The following is a 6,564-nucleotide window of genomic DNA, read 5'->3' as shown; positions in this document are numbered from 1 at the left end:
AAAGATAACTACACATAAATATTTCACTGGTATAAAAAACAGAAACAACTTCGAAGTATCTTTGTCTGAGAGTCACTATGCTCACTGCTTATGTGAGGTTGCTAGCATCTCTAGCTGGAAAAAAAAGTGATCAGCTAGCATCTCATTTTTCTCATTTGTAGAATTGCATTGCAGAGTAATACTATAGCCTATTATCAGATAGATCTAATGGTTAAAAATAATGGCTCCACCAGATTAAATAAAAATCGATGGCTAGTGCCACATGGCGACCTAGTAGTGTTTGTATAAGTGTCACAAGGTAATTTATGAGCATTTGTAGGAAGTTTAATTGATTTTTAATATATAATAGATAGATATACTCACTCCATCCCAAGAGTTAGCCATATTTCATATTTTAGTTTTTCTAAATAATTTGTTCCTATTTGCAGTTTCTATGCAAGAAAACTTAAATAGAGAGGTAAATTAAATCTTTCATTAGAACCCAAGGAGCAATATTAATATTCAGTAGCTGCATACGTGTATACGCTCCTTAATTTTTGTTATATGCATGATTAATTAATTTCTTTCTTAGTCATGGTGATAAAAGTAATAGGTGTAACTTTAGTGGATGGAAGGAGTCTATGTAACTAAATATACGATTACATTGACAGCATGTAATCCTTGCATTATATAATTAACTTTCACCACATTGGATATAGAAAACAATCATTAAATTTGGTTATACAGCTCTAATGTCCTTACACGTTCATGTTTATTCAGTTGATACAGTGACACATTGCACGTGCATTACCCCTTGACATGCATATACTTAATTAAAATAGCACAACAGAGTATTCATTTGAAAAACATTCAATAATTGGGAGTGATATAATCTTCCAACTTCAAATTAGAACTGTACATTACCATAGCTGCATTTAACAAATACCTATTGTAGTGACACAAATTAAATTCAAAACCAAATATCAGTACAGCCGAAAATTGATAATCATGCCCAAATCATGTGTAAGAACAAACCAGATTTCATGTCATTCTCGATGATATTGTTTTCCAAAATCTCGGTGCCCTTACCTTAGTCAAATCATTTTTAAAATTGAAAAAGATTGAAGCAGTGGTAACCAAATAAGAATTGGAACAATTATTCATAAATACATAGATATGTAGAAATAAATTAAAAAACAGGAGCCTGGTTGACTTCTTGAGAATTGGATAAATGAATGCTCACAAGAAGAATATAGTTCTGCAATACAATCATAAAGAAGGTCACATGCAAGAAACAATATGCCAAAAGTACATGTGGAAAACCGTCAAGATTGAAATCAATGACTGAACAGGTATCGATCGGTGAAAAATGACTGAAAACACTTAATAACAGTACCAGTAGCACTTTTCGCCCACAAATTCTTCTTCAGTTCAATTTGTCGTCAACTCACTCCTAACAAGCAAACAACAAACCAATAAGATAACCGAGGAGCCTAGGAAGAAAACAAGATTAGATACATTCAACTTCTGAGGCAATTGCAAGGATTAAATAGAAAGCATATGAATTAGGTACGGGAAGGGAAAAGAACTGCATTTGCCTCCATTGCCGAATCAAATCTTCATTGTCATATGACATTACTGCACCTGTGCTAGCATTGCGAACAATTGAGAGTTAAACTCATGATTAATTCTTGAAAACTTTCTTAATTAAACTGAATTGGGTAAAATGGATAGAGTTTTGTAGGGAAACTGAACATACCACAAAAGCAAAAAGAGATATGGAATCAAGATATAGATGCCTCATGGTAAGTTTTATAGGGGAGTTTATAGCGCTGAACCGATGACAATTAAGGATTCTCAATTCACACACCATCATCTCCTAGTAGTTGTAAACAAAATCACAATTGTTAGGCAATCATCCAGGTCTTGAAGAGCCTCATCAATAGTCTCTGTTCAACCAAAAGATAGTTTGTTGAATAATGCTAGAGAGTATGTACCATGTAAAATAAGCTTTGTGAATATGTGAATCAGTGGCTGATTTAATAGCGTCTGAGCATGATTTGTATTCGTAGGAACAACCTCCTTGATCTTCTCTGGAGGTTAATAGAGCAACATTTAAAGTAGTATGAAAACCAACCAACATGTATCATCGTCAACTGGATAAACCATGTACAATATTTTCTTACAGCTGAATGGTGAACAAGCTGCAAGCTGTTAGTCCTAGCCCAACGATGTATCCCTCCATTGTAAGGAGATAGATAGACCCATGAACAATAAAATATATGAGGCAATGGTTAGGAATAAATAGAAACCGTATTGGTTGAGTGGCATTCAGTCGAACACCTCCGGGGCAAAACCTGTGGCAGCGGTGGAGTTCGGCGGCGGCAAGGGAATCTGATTTACCATATGTGAATTGTGTGTGCAATATAATATTTTTGGATTGAAGCTGCAACATAGTGAATCTGATTTACCTGTCCTTGTCAACAATGTTGGCTTGCAGAGCCATTCTCCCATGTATCTTGTTGTTCATCACCAAGGGAAGATCAGGCCAGCAGCAGCACGTTGAAGGTAGCATCATAACCATGTATTTCTAGAGCATATTGCTCCTGACTCCATACATTAATTTATACAACAAAATATTTCACACAATATGCGAAAATATGATTAACATTACGCTATCGGCTCCGGCAGCGGCGGATGGGGAAGAGCACGGCTCTGGCAGACCTCGGCTCTGGCGGGGGCAATGGTGGAGTGCGGCGGCGGAAGGGGACGACCTCAGCTTCGGCGGCGACTGGGGACAACATTGGCTCCAGCCACGGCCGGCTCCGTCAGTGGCAGCGGTGGACTGCACCATCTCTCTCCTGCTATCCTACATAGATACAAGACCAAAAAAAAAATCAGAGAATGTGGATTCGAGTCAAGAAATGGAGTTCAGAAAGAACCAAGAAGCCAGTCCGTGAACGGATCACAACCGATGCAGACAACCACATTCACAACAGGCATGAGATCCCTGGGGCCGAAGAGGTAGTTCATGCCGTGATGCCAGAACTCGCGCACATGGAGGGGAATCGGAGCAGGCAGCATGCGACTCACCCTCTTCCTCCTCTCCACGCGTTTATTCATCTTCTCTGTCTCTGGTGAGCGAGTTTGAGAGAAGGGGCCGGGCTTCTCCGGTGAACTTCGACGGGTTAGGGAAGGAGAACCACCACGGCGCCTGCAGGGGCACACGATGCGGTGGCGTGCGGCGGGGACTCGCGAGGAGGCGTGCAGCGATTGAGGTGGTCCGGCGGTGGAGGCGCGGTAGCGGCGGCGCTGGTCCAACGATGGACTGCGACGGGCATTCACACGGCTGAGAGGAGGAGGGAGGAGGAGCGAGGAGGGGGTGGCTGGTCCGGCAGTGGACTGCAGCGGCATTGGGGAATCAGGAGCGAGCGAGGCGGCGGGGATTCCTCGCGCGGCTGAGGAGGAGGGAGGAGGGGGCGGCTGGTCTGGCAGTAGCGGGGAATCGGGTGGAGCGAGTGAGGCGGCGGGGATTCGCGTGGATGAGATGAGAGGAGGGAGGATGCGAGGAGTGGAGGAGGGGGCGGAGATTGGTGCGGCGGACTCATCGCGCACTCGGGGCGGAATCATCTCGTTTCGGAGGTGGAATCGGTGGTATTGGCACAGCGATTGAGAATAGATTAGATTATATCAGATGGTGAATGGACGGATAGATTAGATGAGATGGTGGATGGACGGATGAGATGAGATAGGATGATTTCACCAGTAGGATTGCAAGGGGCAACTCCTTCTTTTTATATTAATATAGATAATTGCAGTTTTTTTATATTTACTCAAAAAGTAAATCAGAAGGTCACACATAAGACCGCTGAGAATGCAATATGTGCCAATGGGATTTGTATGCATGAAATCGGAAGTCAATTGAGTGCTCGAGTCCGTAAACCCAAAAAGTTCATATACGTGTACTACTTCAAAGGAAGTATACGTGATCACGAGATACACTTCACCAAAATTTTATTTTACTTTAGACGTGACAATGGCATTTATAGGGCCGGTTCATTTTGATACAATTTTCAACCATACTATTTTTTGGGTAAAATTGCCAAAAATATCTACGTTTAGTTTGTTGCCAAATTTGATTAATACATAATCAATACATAAGAAATCCTGCCAAAATTTTGACAATATTGCTTTCTTGCTAAAATTTTAGCATTGTCAAAACTTGACAAGGTTTATTTTGGCTATAATCTAAATATGACCTAGTCTCCGGCCGGATGAGTATATGCTGATTGATCTAAAACTTATCGTACGTTCTGGTAGTCAGCTGGCCAGCCGGAGCAATCAACGGAAATCATGTCTCGTGCTGATCCATGCTGTTTTACTAATTAATCCCACACATAGATAGAATCTAGATGCTCTTTGTCGACACCAATGGCCGGGTTCAGCGTGGTGTCGGTGGTGAACTGGTGATGCGCCTTAAACCTGGCTGACGTACGATGGAGCGAGGAACGACGGGCTCGACCAGGACGCGTGCGCGTTGATGACCACGGCCGCGGCAGACGGCGCTGAGCCGCTGGGGCGGGAGATGGAGATCTCCCTCGGGCTGCTGGCGGGCAACCAAACCACAGAGCAGGAGGATCTCGAACAGCGCGTCGAGGGGAAGCCCGGCGAACGACGATCCCTCCCCTGACCCACTACCATCCCGTTTGCTCCGCGTCGGCGATGCCGCACCGCGTCTCGGAGGGCGAGACTGTCGCAGGAACGGAGGCAGCGGCGGCGGCTTGTATTGGAAATTAAGGGCCCGTTTCATTTGATGCTATTTTCAACCATATTATATTTTGGTAAAGTTATAAAAAATATCTACGCTTAATATGTTGTTAAATTTAGTAAATACGTAAGAAATCCTACTAAAATTTGGTAAGATTTATTTTAGTTACAATCTGAACTAGCACTAAAAAAACCGACGCTCTCAACAGGCTTTATAGTGACGTAATCCAATCCGGTCAGGCCCATATAAGCCCACTTTGAACAAAATCCTAACCCAATTTGTTCGTTGTTTGAGCTCAGCCCATTAAAGCACAGCACATATAAACTTACGACGCCACGGACAGGAAAAGTCTATATTGCCTCTCCCAATGCTTGCTCATGATTCAGTCACATCTCTCAAAGAGCAAAACCGGTGCAAATAGATTTCTTTTGTGGTTTGATAAATGATTTCTGCTAACGTGACATATTGACCACGGTTAACTCGCTAAGTCAGTAGGTAGGACCTATATGTTAGCGACTCTTATCTCTCCTCTCTTCTCCATCTCTCTCCCAAGGCAAGCACTGTTGGCGGCGGCCTCATGACGAGCACGATGGTGCAGTGGTGTGGTTAGGTGGAACCGCACAATAGGTGAAGACGAATTGAAGCTAACATTTCACAGAGCATAGATGAATTGAAGATACCTTGACGAAGTTGCTGAGGGTCTTGGTGGAGCCACGTGACGAGGTGAAGACGTCCTCGATGCCGGCGAACTTAAGCACCTTCTTGGGCACACGCGTCGCCACGACGCTGGAGCCCATGGGTGGCAACATCATGCGGACAGTAACAGAGCCGTACTTGTCGGCAACCTTGCACGACACGGTGTGGGGCTTTCTTGATATTGTTTCCCTAGTAGCCCCTTCTGACCGGCACAACGAAACATGGCAAGAATGATTGCGCCAGACATCGTTGTTGCCTTGGCGCACTTGACACCGAGCTCAATGTGGCTGTCCCCATCGCCGACGACAACAAACATCTTGAACTTGATGCACTACCAGGCACGGGTCTGCTTCTGCATAGAAGTGATCTTTATCACCTCTTTCTTGGGCCCCGACACAAGTTGCTCCACGATCTGATGCTCCTTGATGGGAATGGAATGAAGGTAGATCTCCTTGATCTTCTAGATTCTGTGCGCCACAGCCACAACTTTATCACAGGAATCCATTTCTCCTCCTTCTAGCGCTTTGCGTTAGGCGCCACAATCTCCCCGCTGAGCTGTTGTTTGATAGTTATGACACCCATCATAGCGTAGGGTTGAATGGGAGGCCTTTTGCATCATTCTCCATCATTTTTTTCGTGAAATAGCGCATTTAAAATTTGAGTTACGACATGTTCCAAAATGAGAATAAATTGAATTCAATTCAAACCTCTTAATTTAACCCTTACGGGTTTTTGCTAGGCTCCTTTTTTTTTTACGAAAACAGTGTTGACTCCTTTCATAATTTAACATCTATCTACTTAGATTTATAGTATTAGAATATGTCACATTCTGTACTATGAAGTATGTGCACTTGTATTGAGACGGATAAAGGATAACCTTAATCACGTTTTTTTACACTTTACGCCTGCTTACACAGTCCCTCGAAAAAAAAAATAATCAAATCAAACCAAAGGCCGTCGGATGTGAGGCGTGGGCCACCCCTAGGCTGACTGCCTAGGGCCATCGGACCCACTACAAGTGCGTGACAGAACAGAACGCAAACGAGAGAGAGAGAGAGGCGGTACACCTAACCCGATTAACCCGGCGCATGAACATATCGTCGGTTCCTATAACCGACCGA

General features: G+C 43.5%; 2 long non-coding RNA genes and 1 pseudogene across 8 annotated transcripts; all 3 read right to left on the bottom strand.

Annotated features, from left to right (window-relative positions):
- Positions 1-1,001: 1,001 nt before the first annotated feature.
- On the bottom strand, positions 1,002-2,600 carry LOC4343040 (uncharacterized). 7 transcript variants are annotated; one of them, XR_010742637.1, is made up of 7 exons: positions 2,451-2,600; positions 2,337-2,373; positions 2,166-2,218; positions 1,977-2,072; positions 1,739-1,858; positions 1,578-1,628; positions 1,193-1,432 (listed from the first exon to the last, which is right to left on the bottom strand). It is a non-coding gene; the product is annotated as an uncharacterized lncRNA (long non-coding RNA). The 7 variants fall into 7 exon arrangements; XR_003243516.2 differs by lacking the exons at positions 2,337-2,373; positions 2,451-2,600 and having other exon boundaries at positions 1,002-1,237; positions 1,376-1,432; positions 1,553-1,628; positions 2,166-2,313; XR_010742636.1 differs by lacking the exons at positions 2,337-2,373; positions 2,451-2,600 and having other exon boundaries at positions 1,002-1,237; positions 1,376-1,432; positions 1,553-1,623; positions 2,166-2,313.
- Positions 2,601-2,757: 157 nt separating this feature from the next.
- LOC107275310 (uncharacterized) lies at positions 2,758-3,093 on the bottom strand. Its single transcript, XR_010742638.1, has 2 exons — positions 2,952-3,093; positions 2,758-2,848 (listed from the first exon to the last, which is right to left on the bottom strand). It is a non-coding gene; the product is annotated as an uncharacterized lncRNA (long non-coding RNA).
- Positions 3,094-5,391: 2,298 nt separating this feature from the next.
- On the bottom strand, positions 5,392-6,533 carry LOC107281605 (small ribosomal subunit protein uS5x-like; annotated as a pseudogene).
- Between the last annotated feature and the right edge of the window lie 31 nt (positions 6,534-6,564).

Source organism: Oryza sativa, chromosome 7 (genome assembly GCF_034140825.1).
Source record: "Oryza sativa Japonica Group chromosome 7, ASM3414082v1".
Lineage (NCBI taxonomy): Eukaryota > Viridiplantae > Streptophyta > Magnoliopsida > Poales > Poaceae > Oryza > Oryza sativa.
This window is presented reverse-complemented; position numbering and strand designations above follow the sequence as displayed.